At 39.0% G+C, this 12,260-nt stretch overlaps 1 non-coding gene across 1 annotated transcript; it reads right to left on the bottom strand.

Moving 5' to 3' along the window:
- Positions 1 to 4,479: 4,479 nt before the first annotated feature.
- LOC119523929 lies at positions 4,480 to 4,586 on the bottom strand. Its single transcript, XR_005214730.1, has one exon. It is a non-coding gene; the product is annotated as a U6 spliceosomal RNA (small nuclear RNA).
- Positions 4,587 to 12,260: the final 7,674 nt, after the last annotated feature.

Raw genomic sequence — 12,260 nt, 5'->3', positions numbered from 1 at the left:
TGTTTGCCTCAATGTAGCAACACCGTTGCTGTAACTCCAGCCATCACATCTGTATCCTAAACAAGGATGATGAGAAAGAAAGCAATGTAAAATGGCCTCCTAGCTTAAGACAGCTTCATAAGCACCATCTCTCCCCTACCCCCTGCTGTGCACACTTGTGTATGCACATATATAGAGAGACACAATTATGGAGCTTTCTAGAAATCCTTATACTACAACTTAGCTTTTTTTAAAAGCAGTAAGCACTACATTTGGTTTTAATATAAATTCTACTTTAATACATAAATGACCCCTTTGAATGCTCATTAGTTCTGCTCCATGAGGGAAAGGGGGCAAGAAAGGGAAGTAGAGGAGGAGGGAGGCAAATCAAATCACATCACTTTGCACCCAATAAACAATAACTTCCCATTCCCCCTCCACCCCCAGCTTCTGGTAATCTGTAATCTATCTGTCTCTATGAAGTTTGCTTATTCTAGGTATTTCACATGTGAGACCATACAATGCTTTCTGTGTCTCTTATTTCACTCAACACGATATCTTCAAGTGTATTATTAATGTGAACTCTGTTTTCCCAAATTGTTAATAAATTAGGTTGCAGTTATATGGGTCACCATATGTATATAAGTATAGCTGAAACAGGAGTCATCCTCTCAGCAATCTTAAGAGTTAAATCAAATTGGTAGTGCAAGTATCCCAAGTTAATAAAGGCAACCTTTCATCTCCTCCCTCCAAAGAAATATACCATGGCCTATTCAGTCAAATCATACTTAGATAGCTAGAAAATGCACCCCTCACCAATAATCCAAAGTGCACTCCTTCCCTATCCACTGAGACAATGTCTGACTTGATCTCTCTGCAGTAAAAATAAGTATTATTTACTGTACACATACTATGTACTGGATACTACACTGAAGTCCTTATTCTTTCCACAAACCATGTGACCTGTGGAACATTTCCCTTATGAAGAAGGTAAATGTGTATTTAACCAAATTGAATCATTACTCTAAGTTTATTTCAACAGTGATTAAGTTTTGTTGTATGTAGAAACTGTGTGTTTTCATGAGTTCTGCTAGTCTGCTAAAATGCTGGTGTGTGACTGTTGATAATTATGTATCCTCTCAGTTTTCTCTGTGAAATAGAAGTTCCTTTGGTTAAAAGTTATAATAAATATATGCAACTTCTACTATGAGCAATCTTGACAGGGAAGTATAACTTTCTATAGAAGGTAATTAGATGTGTTTTTCCTAAATAGAAAAGTTTTGTCCTAAAGTAAAATGACTGGTTGTTCCAGAATAAGAAAAAGAATGGCAAAAGCCAAAATCTGAATGGATATAGAAAGTAGTGGAAAGGGATTGTTATTTACCTTGGATTATGCTTTGTGCAAATAATGAGTCTGAAAGGCTATAAAATGTGCTAAAATCTAACAGTTACTCAATTTTGATGGGCTTGTATCCTTGGTTTACTGTTTATTCCTTCCACCTATAATATGAAGAATTATTCTGTGTAATCTCTTTTTTTTATAATTCATTTTTATTGAGATATATTCACATACCATGCAGTCATACAAAACAAAGCATACATTCAATTGTTTACAGTACCACTATATAGTTGTGCATTCATCATCAAAATTAATTTTGACATTCATTACCACACACACAAAAATAATAAGAATAAAAGATAAAGTGAAAAAGACCAAAAAAAGAACACTGGGTGCCTTTTTTTTTTCTTCCCCCATTTGTCTACTCATCCATCCAACTAGACAAAGGGGAGTATGGTCCATATGGCTTTCCCAATCACATTGTCACTCCTCATAAGCTACATTTTTATACAATCGTCTTCAAGATTCACAGGTTCTGGGTTGTAGTTTGATAGTTTCAGGTATTTACTGCTAGCTATTCCAATTCATTAGAACCTAAAAAGGGTTGTCTATATTGTGCGTAAGAGTGCCCACCAGAGTGACCTCTCAGCTCCTTTTGGAATCTCTCTGCCACTGAAGCTTATTTCATTTCCTTTCACATCCCCCTTTTGGTCAAGATGTTCTCCATCCCACGATGCTGAGTTTAGATTCCTTCCCAGGAGTCATATTCCACGTTGCCAGGGAGATTCACTCCCCTGGGTGTCAGATCCCACGTAGTGGGGAGGGCAGTCATTTCACCTGCCAAGTTGGCTTAGCTAGAGAGAGGGGGCCACATCTGAGCAACAAAGAGGCATTTAGGAGGAGGCTCTTAGGCAAAATTATAGGGAGGCCTAGTCTCTCCTTTACAGCAACAGTCTTCCCAAGGGCAAGTCCTGTGGTAGAGGGCTCAGCCCATCAAATCACCAGTCCCCTATGCTGTGTAATCTCTTGAGATAGAAAAGATTCCATATTTTACCAGAGTAATTTTGTGTGCTTTATGGTGACTTTATTATGTCCTTGATTAAGACAATAAACTTCCTCACTTATGACAGAGCTAAGGTTCTTGATAATCATGTTACCTTCTATGCTTATTTTTAAATGTTTTATTTTAACTTTCAAATGAGTACCCAAATATTATTTCTCAGGCACCTGCACTTCTATCTTAAGTGTTCAAATCTCCTGACAACTTTTTTTTCATCGTGGAACTGATTACATGAGAATGTAATCTCCTTATCATCCTCTACGTGGATTGTACTATTCTTTGGATTTCCACAAGGAATTGATTAGAGGTTTGAACAACTGCTAGCAAGTTCTTAAGGGGTGGGGGAATGTCAGTGACATCAGTGACACCATTAGTGGCACCCTAATATTTCTTGACTTGTGGGCTCTACAGACCACCCAGAGGCACTACCATCTGTGGCAGGGGTTCATGTGGGAGCAGATGGGGATGTTCTCCTCTCCCTACTTCTGTGGGATTAATACTGGAATTTGGAACATGCAGAAATGGGAGGTGATCACTACTTAGTCTGAGGATAGTCTTTTCTATATAATGTAAGTCTGCCTCTGGATGCGACTAATTTCCCTGCTCCCTCACCCTCAAAATCTTGCAGTCCTCTTTTACTTCTCCATCATAGTTGCTCCTCTATTCACCTGTTACAATGTCCCATAAATTTTTCCATGAAATGTCTTTTAAGTTTGTCTCTTTGTCACTTTACCAAAACGACCTTAGTACCTGGGCACAGCTTTGAAAGGGTTTCATTTCTCTTGTCCCATTCCCCTTGTAGTCCCAGGTTTATCATGTCTGGTATAACTTGCTTACTGAATACACCCTGTTCTTAATTATTTCCATGCTTTTGGCTCATGCTGCTCCTCCCTGTAGAAAGTCTTTCATTTCCATGTCTTCGGGTCTCAATTTAATTTATTCTACTCTATTCTATTTTAAAATATCTGTTCAAAGACCCCATTTTCTTATAACAAGATAGACTCTGAACTCATAGAATTTTTTCTTTTTTGTTAGAGCAGTTGGGTAGCTTTACAGAAAAATCATGCAGATAGTACGGAATTCCCATATACCCCCACCTCAGACAAATGGTTTTCCCTATTATTAACATTTCACATTAGTGTGGTAACTTGGTTACAATCAATGAATTGTATATAATTATACTATTAACTATTGTCCACAGTTTACTGTAGGGTTCACTCTTTGTGTTGTACAGTTCCTTAGACTTTAAAAAAGTTTTTATTCTAGTAACATACATACAACCTAAAATTTCCCATTTTAACCACTTTCAATTATACAATTCAGTGGTGTCAATTACATTCACAACATAACTTGGGAATTTCCTGACAACTTTTGATGTTTTTTCCTTCCTAAGACTGAATCCAAAATGCATCATGAAATAAAATAACTTTCAGGATAACTTTTGCACCTAAAACTATCTTTGAGATTTTCCGTAGGGCCCCTGAAAAATCTCAAAGACTTATTCTTTCACCTTCCAAAAAAAGAGGTAATAGAATTTAATTGATATGTGACTATTGAAGAGTTGCATGGGAAGAGGTATCACATCAAAAGAGATGCTCAGCATTCTCTAGATTATAGGTGTATTGGCAAAATGTTATTAACATAAATATTACAGAAATTGTATGCTATATGGAAATTATCTAGAGATTTCTCAGTGCCCTCACTTTCCACAGTGTTTTTATTTATCAGAATTCTGGTGGTGCTTTGTCTTAGACTATTAGGCAAAACAGTATAGTGTTATCAGTCATACTTCCAGTTATTTTAAATGTTACTTGGCCACAACCTTACTTCTTAATTTGAATCCAGTATCTTCTAGGCCAGTGGTTTTCCATTGAAGATGCACAGCAGACTTATGTATAAAATTTTATTAAAATACAGATGTTTAGAACCTGCTCCAGGCTTACTGAATCTCTTTACTTGACATTCTTGATATTCTCTAGGTATAATCTTCCTGTGTGCTTTGGTATATGCTGGTATATTATGTGCATTATGTCTCTGGTTTATTAAATGTTTTATCTCAAGAAATTTTTCCTTTATAAAAATTGTGTCCATCCATTTTTTTAAAAATATGGAATGCTTCATGAATTTGCATGTCATCCTTGCACAGGGGCCATACTAATCTTCTCTATATCTTTCCAATTTTAGTATACATGCTGCTGAAGCAAGCACCATCCTTTTTTTGTAAATTAGATGTAACATTCACTGTCTTCACTGAAAATAGGATTAATCATTATCCTTAACGATATTTTGTTTAACACTTTGTGAACTGGCTTTATTACTGGAATTGTCTCTGATATCGCCTATGGTCCACTTTGGCCCACTGGTTTGTCCTTTAGGAAAAAAAGGGATCAGTAGATAATTCAAGTCAATAAAGAAGAAAAAATAGGCCCTGATTCAAGAACTGAAACCCTAACTATTCTAGGAGAATTCTGGGTTTCTTTCTTCTCTCTTTGGCCCTCTTCATTTCATGCTTTATAGGAGGCCCAATAAGTAGAGGAAATCCTACATGCTATGGTTTGGAGATTAAAAAACAATTTAGACCCCCCTACGTGGGACCCGACTCCCAGGGGTGTAAATCTCCCTGGCAACGCAGAGTATGACTCCCAGGGATGAATGTGGACCCGGCATCGTGGGACTGAGAGTATCTTCTTGACCAAAAGGGGGATGCAAAATGAGAAGAAATAGTTTCAGTGGCTGAGAGATTCCAAATGGAGTCGAGAGGTCACTCTGGTGGACATTCTTATGCACTATATAGATAACACCTCTTAGGCTTTAATGTATTGGAATAGCTAGAAGTAAATACCTGAAACTACCAAACTCCAACCCAGCAGTCTGGACTCCTGAAGACAATTATATAATAATGTAGATTACAAGGGGTGACAGGGTGATTGTGAAGACCTTGTGGATCACACCCCCTTTATCTAGTGTATGGATGAGTGGAGGAATGGGGATAAAAACTAAAGGACAAATGGGGTGGGATGGGGGGATGATTTGGGTGTTTTTTTTTCACTTTTATTTTTTATTCTTGTTCTGGTTCTTTCTGATGTAAGGAAAATGTTCAGAGATAGATTGTGGTGATGAACGCATAACTATGTTATCATACTGTGGACAGTGGATTGTATATCATGGATGATTGTATGGTGTGTGAATGTATTTCAATAAAACTGAATTTAATTAAAAAAAAAAAAACAATTTAGACTATGCCACAATAGTGGGTGGAATGGTGACACCCCCCCCCCAAAAAAAAAGATATGCTCATGTCCTAATCCTTAGAACTTGTGAATGCTACCTTATATGGCAAAAGATGTGATTAGGTTAAGGACCATATCCTGGATTATCCATGTGGGTACTTAATCTAATGACAAGTGTTCTTATAAGAGTAAGTAACAGAAAAATTTGACAGACACATAGAGGAGAAGTTGATATGAGGAAGGAAGCAGAGATTGGAGTGATGCAACCACAAGCTAAGCAATGAGAGGCAGCCACCAGAAGCTGAAAGAGGCAAGAAACAAATTCTTCCCTAGAGCCCATGCAGGGGAGTGTGGTCCTTTTGGATTTCAAACTTCTAGTCTCCCAGAACTGTGAGAGAATAAATTTGTCTTTTTTTTTATCAGAGGAATTGTGGGTTTACAGAACAATCATGAAAAATACAAGATTCCCATATACCTCCCTATTATTAACATCTTGCATTGGTATGGAACATTTGTTAAAACAGAAGAAAGCACCTTTTTATAATTGTACTATTAACTATAGTCCATGGTTTAACATAGGGTCCGCTGTTTGTGTTGTGCAGTACAATATTTAAAAACTTGTCATTTTAAGCCACCAAGTTTGTGGTAATTTGTTACGGAAGTCTCAGGAAATTAATACAGCCACTAAGGCTACAGAACTTGCCTAAGAAGTTCATGAAATTGGTCAGGCAGCAGTTCAGAATAGAGCTGCCTTAGATGTAAGATTGGCTTCTTGAGGGAGAATGTGGGCTGTTTTAGAAGAATGTTGTACTTAACATTCCTGCAGATTTCTGTGAAATTATTAATATTACTAAAAGGATACAGAAAATAAACAAAGAAATCAGAAAACTTAGTAGTTTGGCAAGACGGGTCTGTTTAGATTGGGGATGGGATCTATTCTCTTGGTTTAATATGGGCGCTCTTGACTCCTGGCTGAGAAGTGGACTACAAACAATGATCATAATACTTCTTTCAGTATTTGTCTGTTTTGCGGTATTCAGAATTGTGATCTCCAGAGTCTTAAATGCTGCTGCACAGCCACTGTCACATAAAATGATCCAGTAAATTGTCATACAGCAGAAAGAGAAGGAAAACCTGACACTTAACAGAGGTTGCTTGGAAGTTGAAACAACCATAGATGGAAACTTGATGAATGATGGTGACACTTCAAACAACAGTGAAGATCAGAAATGATCATACCCTCAGATATTAATGGTCTATCCTTCATTTTAGGTTAAAGAATCACCACAAGGAGGGACTAAGAATCAAATTGCCTACTCCCACACTCAGTCCGGACACTGAGAACTGAAACCACACTTCACTATCTACATTTATATGACTTGCTGTTGCACTGTCTTCATTAGCATTTCTTTACTTTTCTAGGACTCCCCTGCCCTTGAAAATGGTTTGATTGTTCCTTACAGGAATTTCCTGAAAGATTCCTGAACTCTTCAATGGAAAGCATCCACAGTTAGCCCCCCTAACATTCTTTGAATTCTTCCCTCAAAATCCTCACCTTGCTGTTTCCACTAATCCTGGGCTGTTGTATCACGATTTTTAAAGTAATGCTAATCAAGTCCTTACATTATAAGACTCACCTTAAACCAAACTTCCAATTCTTAATAAATCCTGTCTTTATCCTGCCCCACACTCCCACTCCCACCCTGAGACACTGCCAAAGTTTTGTGGAATTGGTGATATCCCTTATCTAAACTCAGCTTTGTCTTATCAACAGATTGTGTTGGTGATGTTTGGGGTTTGGGGTGCAAACTATATATATATATATAATTTTTTTACACCCATCCATCACACAGAAAAATTACAAAAGTTAGATCATAGATCATTGGGTCAAGTCCAGTGTATTTCTAACCAACAGAAAACAAAATGTAAAAGGGTGATTTATAATTCTCAAACCCATTCAATCTCTCCACAGCCCTCCTGCAGCTCACCAGCTTTCTGAAGAAGGCAGACAATCCTAGGATTTTCTCCCAGGCCCAGACCGTCAGAGAAGACAGGGAACTACTCCATCCATGTAGTCGTGAAACAGAAATTAAAAAGATGGTGGTGGAGAAAGGAAGGGAGGGACAAATTGGGTAAATCCATTCAGACTAGGTGCTCCCGAGGGACAAACCAAGCAAACTGAAGGGGGCAAGAAGATAGGATGCACACACCGTCATCCATTCTTAATGCTTATAAACTTGGTAAAGATGTTTTAATGCATTATTACCATACATTTAAGTAAACTTGATACACAGTGTCCTGGCCCGCCAGAGTGTGTCCAGCCAAAAGACAGAAGAAAGCACCAGGCACAGTCTGAGATATGAACTTTATTCTGGGGAACTTATGTACAGGAGAAATCAAACAACTTTGAAGGAGGCAGTTCAGAGTAGGAGAAGCTCTCAGCGGTTAAGCAGGAGTCAGCAGGGCCGGTTATAGGGCATGAAACAAAGACATTCCAGCGGGTGTGAGAGAAATGCGTCTTGTAACATTTAGATTAGCTACATGCTAGGAAGGGAGTAACTAACAATCTCGGTTCTGGGAACCGGTGGACCTTGGAAAGTTTAGTTAATACGTCACAGGACGGAGAATTGACTATCTGTGTGCTCCCTCCCTCTGAGGGAGGCCGGTTACATTTTGATTAACTGCCCTGGTCACACAGGCTGCTGCATGCTTAAGTTTCACAGAATCTTAGGGAAAGGCCTGGGCCCTGGGTTCCCACACACAGTGCACACACTCATTTACAAAGGACTCCAGTAAACTGCTGTCAGTATCTGTATCAGTGTTTCTCAAATGAAATATATGTGGAGGGTCCTCTTTTAAAGGAAAAACATTCTTTCAGACTTAATCATCTACCTAAAATCTTTTTAGAAAGATCTGTCTTAAATGTAAAGAAACATAAAACTCAGTATAAACGCTACATGTTCTTGAAGCATTTTGTTATGGTTTGAAGCTGTATGTACCACAGAAAAGCATGTTCTTAAATTTAATCCATTCCTGTGGTTTTGAACCCATTGTAAGTAGGATCTTTAGATGAGGTTACTTCAGTTATGGTGTGTCCCACCTCAATCAGGATGGGTCTTAATCCTTTTACTGGAGTCCTTTGTAAACGAATGAAATTCAGACAGAGAGAGAAAGCCACAGGAAGCAAGAAGCTGAACCCAGAAGAGAAGGGAGAGACCAGGAGACGCTGCCATGTGCCTTGCCGTGTGAAACGCTAGCCACCTCAGGATCACAGGCAGCCAGCCCTACCACACCACAGTCTTTGGGGAGAAAGTGTAAGAAAGGAATAAGTTTCGTTTTCACATAGAGACAGCATGGAATAAGGGAAATGGAGGCAAAACCAGTTTAAACAAGCCCCAGACAAAGAGAAGAGAGAATCTGCCTGATGTAAAGAGACATGAGGTAGTATCAGAGGCGGGAACTCACAGCAAAAAAATAAAAATTTGGGGGGGCATTGGCTAATCAGTTCAAAATCTCAATAATGAGCTAGTTGGCTCTCTGGGATTGGCTGTACAAATTAAAATCTCAAAAGATGAATTAGTTAGTGTTCTCGGATAGGCTGTAACCTCTGTAGTACCCAGTCAATGGGGAAACAGGGGAGGGACTTGCGAATTAGGAGTAGGAGATTTAAACATCGCCATTCTCTTCCTCTGGGGCGCCAGCCTTCCGCGTGTTTGGCTGGACGCCCCATCTTGCAAGATCGTAAATAAATTCTTTTCTCCTCCAGAACTGAGAGAGCGTTTATTCCCTTATAGGTACCACTTTATTTCCGACAACTTGGGGGCTCGTCCGGGATCCAAAGCTTCGGAGGGGGACCCCCGAGGTGGACAAAGGGAAGGCGCGCCCCGCTGATTGAGCGGTCTCGGACTCCGCCATTGGGGGCCCATCTCCGGCAGCTAAAGGGCCCGAGACCAGATGCTTGGATCTGCCGGTTGTGGATGAGAAAAGGGGGAAAAGAAAAGGCCTGCCTCTGGTTAACCAGGCAACTCCGTGCACGGACCAAGGTAAGGAAAGAAATATTATATTACCTTGGTGGTTAAAGCATTCTGAAAGTCTGGGGCTGATCCTGAGGGAAAGATGCCCAAACAAGACTCAGAATGGGGACATTCTGATGAGCCTAAAGCTGATCCTAAGGGAAAGATGCTCAGGCAAGACTCAGAATGGGGAATAGAGGCAGTCAGCCGGCCGGGAATAAAGGGAAGGGGGTACCTTTAGGGTCCCCGGGGAACATTCCTCTAAATAATCCATTGGGAAACATGTTAAAACATTGGGCTAAAAGTAATTGGACCAAGGGAAAGGGTAAAAGAAAATGATCAAGTATCATTGTTATGTTTAGACAAAAAAAAAAAAAAAAAGCATTTTGCTGCCAAATATATTCTGGCCAAAATATAAGGCAGATAAGAGTTGGCTTTGTGCTGACCTCGTGTGTCATGTTAATAAAAATAAACCTTTTTCCAAGGCAGAATTGAACTGTGCCATGTGGTGGCTGCAGGGAAAAAAGAAACTAAAACCTGGGATAAGCATTCCCCCACCTTATGGTTTCCCCTCCCCCACTGGGGCGGGAACCATTAAAGCCTGAGGTTTTGGTGGAAGCAGTCTATGCCCCCAGGCAATTGGAGAGCCAGTTAATGCTGACTGCTCCAGTAATTACAACCCACCAAAAGTTAAAAAAAAAAAAAAAATGGAGAGATTTCCAAAAGTTTCTGTTTCTAAAGGCTCTTAAAGAAAGGAAGGTAAGAATCATTAATAAAAAGCCTAGCAAGGCTAGCTGAATAACAATTAACTTGATTCTTAAAATCTGGTTTATGTAAATATCCCTTTCTTGGGAGAAGAAAGGGAAATGGGAAAGAGGGCGGCTATGAGAGAAAGAGAGAGACTGCATCCACCTAAAATAAAATTGGCTGTACCCATATCCCCAAAGAACGATGAAAGTTGAGGTTTGAAGTCAAGTGGTCTCAGGCTGGGAGAGTGGAGTGGCCCACATGCATGAAAAGGGTGAGTTTGCCCTGGGGGTTGAGGGTGGGCCTTCCGCCTCAATGCTCTAGAAAAGTTTTGCCGCCTCAGGACCCAGAGGGTGGAGCACATTCCCAGGGGAATGGGAAAAGCCTGGCTGCCACCCCACTGTTAGGTAGAGCCTTTACCCCGAAGAGGCAGAGTCTGGGTGGCACCCCGATGTTTAAGAAGGGTGGGGCCAAAAAGGTAATCTCCCCAACATCACCCCAGACTTTGAAAAGAAAAGGGCTGCCACAAAAGCCTCTGAAAAGGGTTGGACTCCCACTCCCTCAAGCCCCAAGAATACAATGTCATTCTGTTAATAACTCAGACTTTAAAAGGTCAGCTATATAAAGGAATTTTAGCCTAATATTCAGAGAAGATCCAAAAATCGATGAATGGCTGAATAAGCCATTAGAGGAAATATTCAGAGAGTCAACAAGCCAGGGAGGAAACAGACAAAAGTGAGATAGAGAAGTAATTGGAGCAGTTTAAAAAAAAAAAAAAAAAAAGGAGGAAGGAAATTTGTAGCATGGGGTTTGTGTGATTCTCTATTCATATACTTATGTGGGGCTAAACAGGTATTAATAAATACATTTACATATTTTAGTGTGCTGTGTAATTAAGTCTAAGGCATGTGGAAGCTACATTTAAAGTCCCTTAATGTGTGTATCAGGGTATATAGAAAGTTAAATGCACATTTTTTAGGACTGTATTTGGATGCATTCTGAGAGTTAAAACTTCATGAATCTAATGGGAGTTTAAGTTGTATGTTTACACAGGAATGTGGGATAGTTGTATTTGTATGTAATAAAAGCATGTAATATAATTACGTAGGAGTCTTTCAAACTGTTAAAGTTTGTCAGTGTGTAATTTAAAACTTGGCAAAAATTTTTTTTTTTTTTTTTTTTTTACTCATCTATAGTAAACTGAAGCTATTTCTTTGTGTCTTTATAGCGTATACTAGTTTGTGTGTACTCTAAAGCTGGGCAATTGTGTGCAGTTTCACAATAGTGTGAAAAATGAAAAAAAGTGAGAAAAACTGTGTAAAAGTTTTCTATGTATGTGTAACAGTAGTGTATTGGCTATACATGCTTGTAAATGGGAATGTATGTCTGTTTCGTATGGTTATGAGTGTGTATATAAGTTATATGTGTCTGTATTCCAGATATATGAGACTGTGTATTCTTGTAAAAAGCAGAATAATTTTTCTGATATATTTTGGGCAAAAGCAAAAGGTCCATACTCAAAGTGCAAGTAAATGTTCCTATAAAAGGGTTTAAGGTTCACTAAAGCTGAATTAAACAAACTTAGAACAGTGAATGGTTCATATCTCTTCCCAGGTCTCCATTTGGTAATGCCAGGTTGCTATCTTAACATTAAGTCTAATAGGAATAAAGACACCACATATATTGTCAAATACTACACACCAAGGCTTGTCCTCCTCTCCCTGGAGAGTGGGTTTTTACTCATCTAACAGCAAAACTTGTGTGTATGTTCAGGGTATGCATATATGTGAATCACGTATATTCAAGCATCACTAAACTAGGTGTACTAAAAACTGAATTTTAAGTTAGCATTTAAGAGTGGTAAGCCTTTTTATGTTCATTAATCTTAGGTT

Source organism: Choloepus didactylus, chromosome X, assembly GCF_015220235.1.
Source record: "Choloepus didactylus isolate mChoDid1 chromosome X, mChoDid1.pri, whole genome shotgun sequence".
NCBI classification, from domain to species: domain Eukaryota; kingdom Metazoa; phylum Chordata; class Mammalia; order Pilosa; family Megalonychidae; genus Choloepus; species Choloepus didactylus.
Note: the sequence above shows the minus strand (reverse complement) of the source record. Positions and strands in the feature narration are given on the sequence as shown.